General features: G+C 35.6%; 1 long non-coding RNA gene across 1 annotated transcript; it reads left to right on the top strand.

Moving 5' to 3' along the window:
• The first annotated feature begins 2313 nt into the window (after positions 1–2313).
• Positions 2314–3808, top strand: LOC139668258 (uncharacterized). The gene is made up of 3 exons (XR_011697008.1): positions 2314–2380; positions 3568–3621; positions 3767–3808. It is a non-coding gene; the product is annotated as an uncharacterized lncRNA (long non-coding RNA).
• The last annotated feature ends 7235 nt before the right edge of the window (positions 3809–11043 follow it).

Genomic DNA, 11043 nt, shown 5'->3' with positions numbered 1-11043 from the left:
GCTGCTGCTACCCACAGAGCACTTGGGCAATAAACACTGATGACAATCTCAAGCAATCTGAAGAGGTCAGGGACAGGGTCTGTTTTCTAATACCTCTAGGACAAATTGTGCCAGGGGATGTTTAACTTGGATATTGGGAAAAAAAATTGTTCACTGAAAGGGTTGCGAAACATTGGAATAGGGTGCCCAGGGAAGTGGCGGAATCACCATCCCTGGAGATGTGGTTCTTAGGGACATGGCTTTACAGTGCTAGAGTAACACTTAGAGTCAGTTATCTTACAGGCTTTTCCAACCTTAAACAATTCTATGATTCTCTGATGCTATGTCCAAGGTCCAACAAAACTACCCTGGTTAGCATTACAGTTGCCTTGGCCACACATTCCCACTCAGATTGTCCACAAATGCATCACAAAGGTAATGTGGACTGACCAGAAAGACAATTTTTTAAAAAAATCATCATTGTAACTGATTTAAGAATGGGACCGCTTTCTTATGGGCTTGGGTTTTCTTATGTTTTGTTTTGTTTTCTCTTCACAGATCAGTGACCTAAAACTGTGGATTTAAGTTGAGGAACAAGAATTCTCATATGAGACTAATGAAATCTTTACTTCCCAAAAATGTTTTTGGCCATTCATATTTCAGACCATATCAAACTATAAGCAGTTTCTAAAGCTTTAGAGTTTCTATTCAGTAAGCAGAAAGAGAAATAGATAATTATAGATCATTCATGTCATGCATAGCTTTTACCTTAGTGTTAATAGGAAGAAAACAGAGAACATGGTATTACCTCTACTCTGTGCAGTCCTTTACTGTTTCTTCTAAACCACTTAACATAAATGTACATCCCAGACGTCTCTGGCAGAGACTTTTTATGCCAATAATGAGAATTAAGGGTGTGTATATAACCCCAGTTAGAGAAATCATCTGCAAAATGTTGATGGCTCAGAAGCAAATTGGAAGAGTAGACAGGGCATCTGTTTGAATATATAGAAAAAGGCTTTATTCAACTGCAGAGGTAAAAAGCAGTATTTTCCAATGTAGTTAAATGATTTAGAAGCCTACTTCCACCAACACTCAAAACCCAGAAACTAATTACTGGAGTGCTTTGGTTAATTTTACTTGTTGAATTCCCTTATTCACATAGTGACTTTTTTCTTGTCTATTCTGCTATATAAAAAATTCTGAAACAGAAAAGTGAAAAAAAACCAGAAATAAGAACTATGCATTTGCTCATTTGTAATTTCTCTGAATTCATTTAAATACTAAGCTACTAAAAAACTTACTTGTAATGTGTTGTACTAAATCAAAGATTCCTGCTGAGTCAGAAGGCACACAGTTTATAAATCAGACCGTAAACATGGGTAAGTAAATCTGGGCAATATATAAAAACTCTGGAGTTAGCACATTTGAAACAGAAGCTTAAAAGTAAACCTTTATAAATCAGCCCCTTAAATCAAAGAGAAAACAATGATTTTTCTTGTCTTATAGACCAGGGAAAGTTACTCCCCAAGCAACTTGTGCAGATAAAGGCTCTGTTTTTAATACAGGTTGATGTATTTATGTATGGACAAACTACAGACCAATGTTAAGCAAGAAACATAAAAACTCTTAAGTACCAATCCAGAAACATTTTGACACCAAATAGTTTAACAGTTGGGTAATTCAGAAGAATGTTTGGATAAATACAAGGTAGGGCATGACCACACAGCAAAGGACAGTCAGCAAGGGGCCTTCTTCTGCTATAAATTATGCACAATTTAATCAGAGAAAAGTCATTAAGCCTAAAGTGAGTATTTCCTATCAGTTTATACAAAGTAGCTTTTAAATGCTTGTTAAACTTTCAGCATCAAGACCTATGCATTCATCTCTTGTTGGGAAACTTTTTTGGAAGTATTTATTTAAATATACAATTATACTGCCAGTAAAGCTCTGGCTTTGCAGGGTCTGGCATGGCTTTTATTTCCTTACAGTTGAGGCAGCAATTCAAGGACTGTGCTGGTAAATGAGGTGTTAGTGTTCAGATGGAACTTATAAGTGGACATTTTACACATAGCCATAACATTACTTTATAAATTATTTTCTTCTCCAAATTTTATAATCTTTCTGAAACTCTCATTTCCCAAGGTCAGATATTTCTCCCTACAGTAGCCAGACTTCCAACCATTATTAAAGGCAATATCTAATGAGGGCATTTACACAGTTAATCAGGAGGGATTGTGATAAAATGGGATAGCTACTATTAAATAACAGGGAAAAACCTATGATATTAAAAGATACCTTTTCTTTATATTTTACAGTTAGAAGCTGTAAAAAAGTGCATCTTTTTAATTTGGATTTCACTTCCAGGACTGTAACTGTCATTCTACGATTTTTAATGAGTGTAAGTATATGCATACCTATGAGCATGTATGTGTATATATATATTTATATATAGCTGGCTACACCAGGCCATACATTAACAGACCAATCTGTTGAAACAATACAAACTTTGCAATTTTATTTATGTTATACTTACAACTTTATCTTCAGTGTGAATTACAACCTTTCTGCATTTTCCAGATGTAACTTCTTTCCTTCAGAACTAGTAATGAACCAGGTCTAAGCTTCCTTTAAGAGTGCATTTTCATCAATGGCCTGCCAAGGCTGTTGTTCCTGTCAGAGCCCAGGCACATAACAGAGCCCAGGAGGAACCATAGGAGAATCAGAGGACAAAGCACTCCCATTTGAGTGTATCTGGCTGCTGCATGAACTTCCAGAGAAGAGTAATTGAATCTGGAATCTGACTGTCTTTTGGGAAAAAACAAGCAAACAAACAGCCAAGCAAACCTGCAGTCCCTTCCTCTTTGATAACACTTCTGCTATAACCAGTGTTATGAGCACAATATAAATCACATATCCATTATACTTTTAAAATTTTTTAAGCCCCATTCAAACAGAGAATTCTATATTCTAGTGGGAGAAGAGAAAACATCCAAGAAACCCTTTAGAGGCTTTTCTATCACCCTATTTTATATGGAAGCTTCTGAGCGGAGGGTAGACATCCATATATTAGAAACTCTTTACTCTGAGTGTGCAGTCATGCATATGGGCACATATATAAACTTGTATGTGGTCAAAATTTATGCTGTGTATTTGAACTTTGTGTAGAATTTGATACGTGGATTGCATTTGAAGACATGTCAGACAGAAGTGAATGTGTGGCTCCATACAGTGGACATTTACTTCATTATCCCTAAACTGAAGCATGTGAAATAGTTTCTGGAATAAAGGTAAACTGTAAAACATGAAGCTACACTTTAAAAATGTAAAAACAGAAATAGATTTTTTTTTCTGAGGAATTATTATTTTCAATTTTTGCTAAAGAACTGTATATCCTATGTAGAAAAGACCAGCACAAGACTTTTGAATTGAAAGAGAATTCCCTCATGGCATATCCAGCTCACTGCTCCTCTTTGAACATCAGGTCACAAAATTTTGACTGGTTATTTAAAATTGTTGATTCTTTCAGCAGATCAGAAGATGTTGAGCTATCCAGCTGATACCAAGATTATGTAAAATCTCTTCTAGGTAAAGGAAAGAGAAATCTGAATAACATTCCAAAGACAGCGTTTTGCCACAAAGGTATGACAGAGAATTAGTGAAATAAAATGAATATGTTCTTCTAATTATGATCGCATCAAGGTATTGAGAATTCTGTATGAAACCTAATATTAGTGCTCATTTTAGTGAAAATGCACATGCTTGTGTTTTGTTCCCTCCCTTGTAGATGCCTTACCCACACTGGCTAATCTGAACAGAGATAGCTCACCCATTGGCATGCAATGGATCAGAACAACTAAATATTAAATGTTCTCCCCCCAGTGCAGGTGATTCTACTACTGTTGTCATTCATCCCTTTTTCCTGCCAATTATTGCATATGCATAATTTAGTGTTGTTTCTTTGGACCACGGGCTGTATTGATTTGTGCATAACAATGTGCATAGCACAGCATATTTCAGGTCTAACAGAAGACTTTAGACCCCTTCTTTGTACAAATAATAATGATTAATTAATTGATTAGTAGATTGTAAATTAGCTTTTGATCTCTGCATCTCCTTGGTGCAATTTCTTCCATGTAACACGTTACAGATTTTTGTCACAGCTGTAGAAGTACTTTTCTTATTTTTTCTGAATAAATACAAAATCAGATAAATTTTAATCTTTGAGTAAAGAAACATTGACAACCCCAGAGAAATAGAAAGAAAACCTTCTTTAAATCAGGGCCTGCATCTATGTCATTGAATGATTTATGAAAAAGGGAATTAATTTCTGGAAACTGAACCCATTTAAATTTTCTCAGCTTCCACTGTCCCATTGGAACTGGCCTAATAATGCTCCTGTTTCTCTGAAGTCCTTTGTAGCAGTTTCCAGCAAGAGTCTGGATGACTCTTCTCTCTCCTAGAGCAACTTCTTCTCTCCAACTGTACTGACTGGCCTGTTACGTGACATGAAAAATGGTGGATGAGGAGTGGAAAGATGAAACAAAGATGAAGCAGCAGTATAATACAGAAACTTTGCATCAGGCTGGTGCATAAAAGGCCTATCCACAGTTTGGAGGAGTGTACATGCTGCGTCTGCAACATCTTTCTTAGAGAGAAACCTTTTTGTGCTTTCTTCATTATTAACAGGATCTGAATTGCTCTCTGCAGATGTGGTCCAAGCCTCAGTTGTCCCTTTCAACATATAAGAAACATCACTTTTTAACAAGACTTGGTATTTAAACCATGTGCTTTTTGTGGAGCTGAACTACAAAAACCATTTTTTTGTCCGAAGATGGTTTCAGACCTCGGAAAGAAGTTAAAGCCAAAATTGATTGGTGCACATAAGAATTAGTGTGTTAATACGTTATCTCATAAAAAGATGATAATCTACAAAGAGCCTATGTTGGTGGATTCTGAGGAAAAGAAAGATTCTGTTTAAATGGTTAATTCTTCTGTTGCTCGGGATGAATATGAATTTGAAAAGGAATTCTTCTCGTGCTGAGGATCACAGTCTGGATTGAGATTTAAACAAGTTAGCCTAGGAAGAAGCCCCTTCCCCTCATTAGTCTTCACCCAAAAAAGCAGTTGTAAAGTTTTAAATTCAACATTAAGGCAAAGAAAAGGTATGGGAAGATGAAGATTAAAAAGAACTGCATAAATGCAGTGAGAATTGTGGTACACCAGAGATCTCATGTAAACATTGACAATATTAAATTTCCACTTGTGTTATTTTATAGACTTAGCAGGTATTCCAAGCAGACAGATTTGTGAGTGTTTCTCTGAGATGAACATTGGAACATTTTCGTGACCTGCCTTCATCACCTAATATTCAAAATCTGTTGAAATTTGACTCAGGTACTTCAGTTTAGTTAATTATCTTTATGAGGACCAAACAGTTTCAACAAAAATCAGTGGGAAAGATATCAACATATACACAGGAACAGGTCAGGCACATCTCATGATTTTTAGCAGCTGAAATAGAATATCTGGTATACAGCTCCTGTCAGTTTTAGAAGCTGAGATAAGATAGAGTACAATATAATGTGACATAACAGAGCAAGATACAAAATGACACTTCATATGCTAAATTTTTCCTTTTCTATTCAGCACAAAGAGAAGCTGCCCAGAATAAGTAGGGAGTTCAGAAGACATTCAGGTTGCTAAAAATATATAGTTATCAAAGAATGTCCATTACATCCCAGGAGAAAGTAATCAGCCAAGCTCTCAACTGGAGACTGGCATAGAAATGGTGGCAAATGCAGCTGAAACATAATTTTATTTAAAGTCCACTTGAAAATGCTGTATTCCAAAGTGAAGCTTTTCTTCCCTCAAAACTACAATAGGCTAAGGCTCTTTTTATGAATGCACCAATGTTATCAATTGTATCTGATATTTATATGTTACCAGGCACCTCTGTGTTGAGATGTGACAGCTTAAGCAGGCATAAAAATGTGGAATTTTTCATGATTTTGATTTTCATAATTGTTTATCCAGATGTGTGCAGTGAGGAAGAATGGAAAAAGAACACAGCCTCTTCATTGTAGATTGGCTTACATGGGAGCTAAAATGCTGTGGTGGTGATGTTTTGTGCTGGACTTTTATAGCAACCATGTTTTTTGGTGTTCTTCTGCCAAAATTTCATAGATATGATTTCTATTGGCCAAGTTCTTGTCTATTACTAAGGAGTGGAAATTTAGACATCAGGGCTACAGAAGAAGAGCTGTGCAAGGGTAGGAATTGAGTAGGAAGCCAGGGCGGGACAGTGTAGATGGTGACTTGCTTATCATCTCAGAAACTAAAGTGGATGACACCAGAGTATGAGCATGGTATTACAAATTTTGGTGGGTTTTCTTATCTTGATAAGATCAAGATCAATGGGGTAAAGGTGTTTCAATCTATTAATGATTCCAAAGGACATTGACCTAAACTGGATGAGATATAGGGTGAAAAAAAGGGAGGAAAAATATCAGAGTACGCTATACATGGTATATATATGCATTTTAATAGGGATGAAGAAATCTGAGATGTGGATAAATATTACTAAAAAGTGTGGATTGTTATCCTAATCTTATCTGAATCTTAAGACTGAGCTGGAAATCTCAAAATGGGCTTTCTCACAGTATTTCAGAAAATTCCAGACATTGCAAATACTTGTGGTATTTCAAAAATTCTTGTTTCAGTGCTAGCTTTAGCCTGGTGGTTTAGAGAGGCACAGTGTGAAAATTAAGGGGAGAGTGGGAAAGAAAAAATAACTGTTTAATTATTAAAAATCCTAACCTGTTTAGTAAGGGAAGCAATAATGAAGTGTCTGTTCCAAGGATGAACACAGTTAATGAAAGAGGAGTTATTTAGCAATAATAAAAATGAAAGAAAGAAAAGAAAGAAAGAAGGAAAGAAAGAAGGAAAGAAAGAAAGAAAGAAAGAAAGAAAGAAAGAAAGAAAGAAAGAAAGAAAGAAAGAAAGAAAGAAAGAAAGAAAGAAAGAAAGAAAGAAAAAAGAAAAGAAAGAAAAAGAAAGAAAGAAAGAAAGAAAGAAAGAAAGAAAGAAAGAAAGAAAGAAAGAAAGAAAGAAAGAAAGAAAGAAAGAAAGAAAGAAAGAAAGAAAGAAAAAGACTAGGTTAGGAAAAAGCAAAATTTAAGAGAAAGATGAGTAAAAGAACTTCCTGATAACATTTTCTGTTTAGCTGAAGAGTTGTGCCCCAAAGGTAATAGTGTAGATCTTATAGATTAGGACTTCCAGAAGATAAACCCCAGTTCTTTGAAGATAACAAGGAACCCATGATAATACAATCCATAGTGGTTGCTGAGTATGATCAGTGTGGCTTAGTACTAGAGAAACTGGACAGATGGATTCCTTTAGAAGAGTCATAATTATATTGCATATTTCTTCCATGACTTTTAGCAATAAAAGGTATGGTTTTAATGGTTTCCATTCTCACACCTTGCCTGGAGTCACTGACAGCTCTTTTGAGCCAAGGGTTACTGTGTTATTCTCTAATGGAATCTGGTTACCTAGTTCATAGGTACTAATTAGAAAATGCTTAATATTTGAGCACAAGAAAGGTGGAAAGAACATTTTCCCAAACTTTTCATACAGAATGACTCAATCTGCACGACCAGAGATTCTGAGGTGCTCAGTTTAAGAGCTCTGAAATACTATGGCTTTGAACTCTGCTCTGCTCTGTGATTTGTGAACTTCTAATCCCATAAAGGTGAAGAGCCCAGTAGGATTTACGCTGCCATCCCGAAAGCTGAGCCTGGGTTTGCCAACATGAACAGATGCAATGGTTAGCATTAAAGTGGTACAGATGTCTGTAACTATTACTGCAAACACATGCTTTTCTTGACCTTTAGAAAACTTAATTTCTGGTCAGTTAACTGTGTGAAAGACACCACAAAAGACACCACACAGTTTCAGTAGTTTATTTCCTTCACCCTTTCAAAGTTCCTGTAGGTAAGTAACTGCTCAACAGCACGTGTGTTTGTGTTATCCAAGGATAGTCATTCAGTTAAAGGCATAGCTGACTGGCAGCTGATTTACTGTTCCTGTTTCTCCATCAAGCAACTCAACTCTATTTCATCATAAGTCAAGTGAATTGCTTATGGTGTGTTTGGCAGATGAATCATCACCAGTGGTCTTGCAGCTGGTTTGTATTTGACATACAGGTACAGCATGCTTGTGTATAATTGCGAGACAACAGCCTGCAATGGATTTTTGGCCAGGTCTTCAGGCAGATGTCTTACAGTCAGATAGTGGTCTTCATAAATCTAGCTGTCCATATTGCCTTCCAGGTCATTCTTATCTGCCATGTATGACTATGAGGGGAAGAGATATACTTGAGATACTGTGCCTACTGTGAGCATGGTCATGTGATATGAAAGCTAACAATCCAAGAAGCTATATTCAAAAACACTCTCTGTCTTAGATCATGCCACTGATGGAACTTTAGCACTCCAAAGATACTGTAGGTGATGGCTAATAAACATAGAAATAACTATATTCCTTTATAGCATTCATTCCATTTTAAGGAAAGATCTGCTTGCACCCTAAGTATACTATTTTAAAAAAAGACATCTTCTTGATGAATTTGATGGTAACCAAACTTCTCAGTAATATTCAATAGTGAAGATAATGAGATAATCTAGACTCACAAAAGCCTGGATATATTATACTGTCAGTTTTACATTGCTGTATAGTTGTACTGGATATTACTTTTTGTTCTCAGGGAGGGAATCTAGAGTAAATGAGGAGTAGGTTTATCTTACATATTTTTATCTAAAATCAACAAATCTACTCTAGACTAGATATGTAGTTCCTTTTTTATAAGCTGAAAAGAGAGAAAAGAACTTTCAAAGTGAGATTCACTCCATCTGCATCAGACATTTCCTATATATCAGATATATGAAAATATACAGAGATGGCTACACCTCTATTTAGGGATATAATTTGGCTAGAATTTGAACTTAGAGAAAGCAGTGAATATTTCACATATCTAAGGATGCCATCAAGAGTCTTCAGACACAGTCCCTAACTCAGCAAGAGAAGGCAATCAAAGTCTGAAAGCATCAGTCTCTAAAGCTTCATGCAATCATCAGGTTTGCTTTGCCCTTTAACCACTGTGGTTTTTCACTGATTTAAAATCACTGTAGCACAGAAGCAGAGTAACAGTACAATAAATATAAATCAGACTCCCACTGTTAGTTAAAACCAAAGATATATAGAGGTTTTTCCCAATACATATTCTTCTTTAAACAACTTCTTTTGATTTTTGATTTTGCAAATAACTTTTAGAATCATAGCTTTGTGACTGCTGTGGATTCTTTAGAAGACACTCAAGCAGAGAAACTCTATAGTTCTGCCACAATAAATCCCCAGAATTCTGTTGTTCCTGTCCTCTGCAGTAATTGATTTTTCCAAAAGTTGCAATGGGTAACTGGTGTAGAACATGTTTCCAATTTGTCTCATGCAAGAGTTTTGGGACCATCAGGGTCAGCAGGACAGAAATATGCAGTTTCTATACATTAAGATTCCTTCCAACGCAACTGATTCTATGATTCTTTATTTCCCATAGTGCTACAGATCACTACCAGTATTTGCAAACAGGAATTCTTTGTCCAGAGTTAGAGTAAACCTGAGACTGTTACTCATTGTCTGGCAGCAGGTCATTTTACCTTTATATTAAACCTCTCAGACAGACATTTTGTCTCTTTCTTCCTTCTATTAATTTATTTGAAAATCTGGCAGCAATCTGAAAGACTTGTAAATGGAATGTGATAGACATTCAATCAACCATTAAAGCAGTGCTTAGAATATCTGTGGTAGCAAGAGCATGATCCCGTATTTGTTGGCCTGTTTTAAATCATGCATCACTTTGCTGCATAACATTTCAGAGAAGTTCAATACTTTTTACTGAGACTTGCTGCATCAAAATAATGCAAACTGGTAAAAACCCAAATATTTCACTCTTCTTGTTGCTATTCCATAATAGAATAGAAGATGCATATTTTTTTAAAAAAGGTAGCCTTTTTAACATATTATTTAAAAAACCATTTCTCTTTCTGGAACCTATTTCATCTTCCTATGCCTTCATTACTTGTTTTTTAAGTATAAAAATGAGATGTGAAACATATGTCTCTACCTGTGTTTAAAATGATGCATATCTTTCAAATGTAAGAATGTGGAATTATAAATGCTCCCTATCTCATTGATTTCTGTGCCACCTTCAATCGTGTAAAAATTCATTATCCTTGTGCATAATGGAAAAGAGTCTTCAGAAATTCCTAGTCCTGTAACATCAATAACCAATACAATGATATATGTATCAATGCACCTACAGGACCTCCTGACCCTTCTTGACTTCTGTGACACTGTACAAATCAGTTTTGACTTATACTGACTGAAACTTTGCATTTCTGCTGCTACTGATAATGTACATTTTATTTACATTCTACATTACAGGAGACTGTAATTCCTATAGAGCATGAAACTTCAGAAAAATAGCAGCAGCCAGTAAAATCCAAAAAGGAAAACCAATTAATGAAAATTATATGGTTCTATAACTAAAACTACAGCATTTTGGTGAGCAGGCTTTCAGTTTGAAAGGCAAATCAGAATGCCTCTTCTGATTTGCCTTTATTAGTACAAGAACACAGCCACATCTCAGTGCAACTAATGTCAGCCCACCATTTTGACACAATCAAGGTAAGGCACATCTGATTTGCTACTAAATAGCACAGGAAAGGTTACCAGGCCATTTTTATTCACCTAACAGTCAGTATGCTGTCTTTGATGACTGTTTTTATGACAGGGTTGCAGGCATATTTTTGCTAATCCAAGTAAAAAAATCCGTAATTTCTAGTATGGAAGGTAAGACCTGAATTATTGTTTGAAAACTAGATCAAATAACGATTATCGTATTTATTTCTTAGCATTGTCTAAGTAGTCTAAGTAAAAGTCTCATCAAGGCAAATGTTGTAATAGTTTGACTGCACAATGTGACTACTGTTACAGTAGTTTAAATGG

The sequence above is a fragment of the Pithys albifrons genome, chromosome 2 (assembly GCF_047495875.1).
Source record: "Pithys albifrons albifrons isolate INPA30051 chromosome 2, PitAlb_v1, whole genome shotgun sequence".
Classification (NCBI taxonomy): Eukaryota; Metazoa; Chordata; class Aves; order Passeriformes; family Thamnophilidae; genus Pithys; species Pithys albifrons.
Note: the sequence above shows the minus strand (reverse complement) of the source record. Positions and strands in the feature narration are given on the sequence as shown.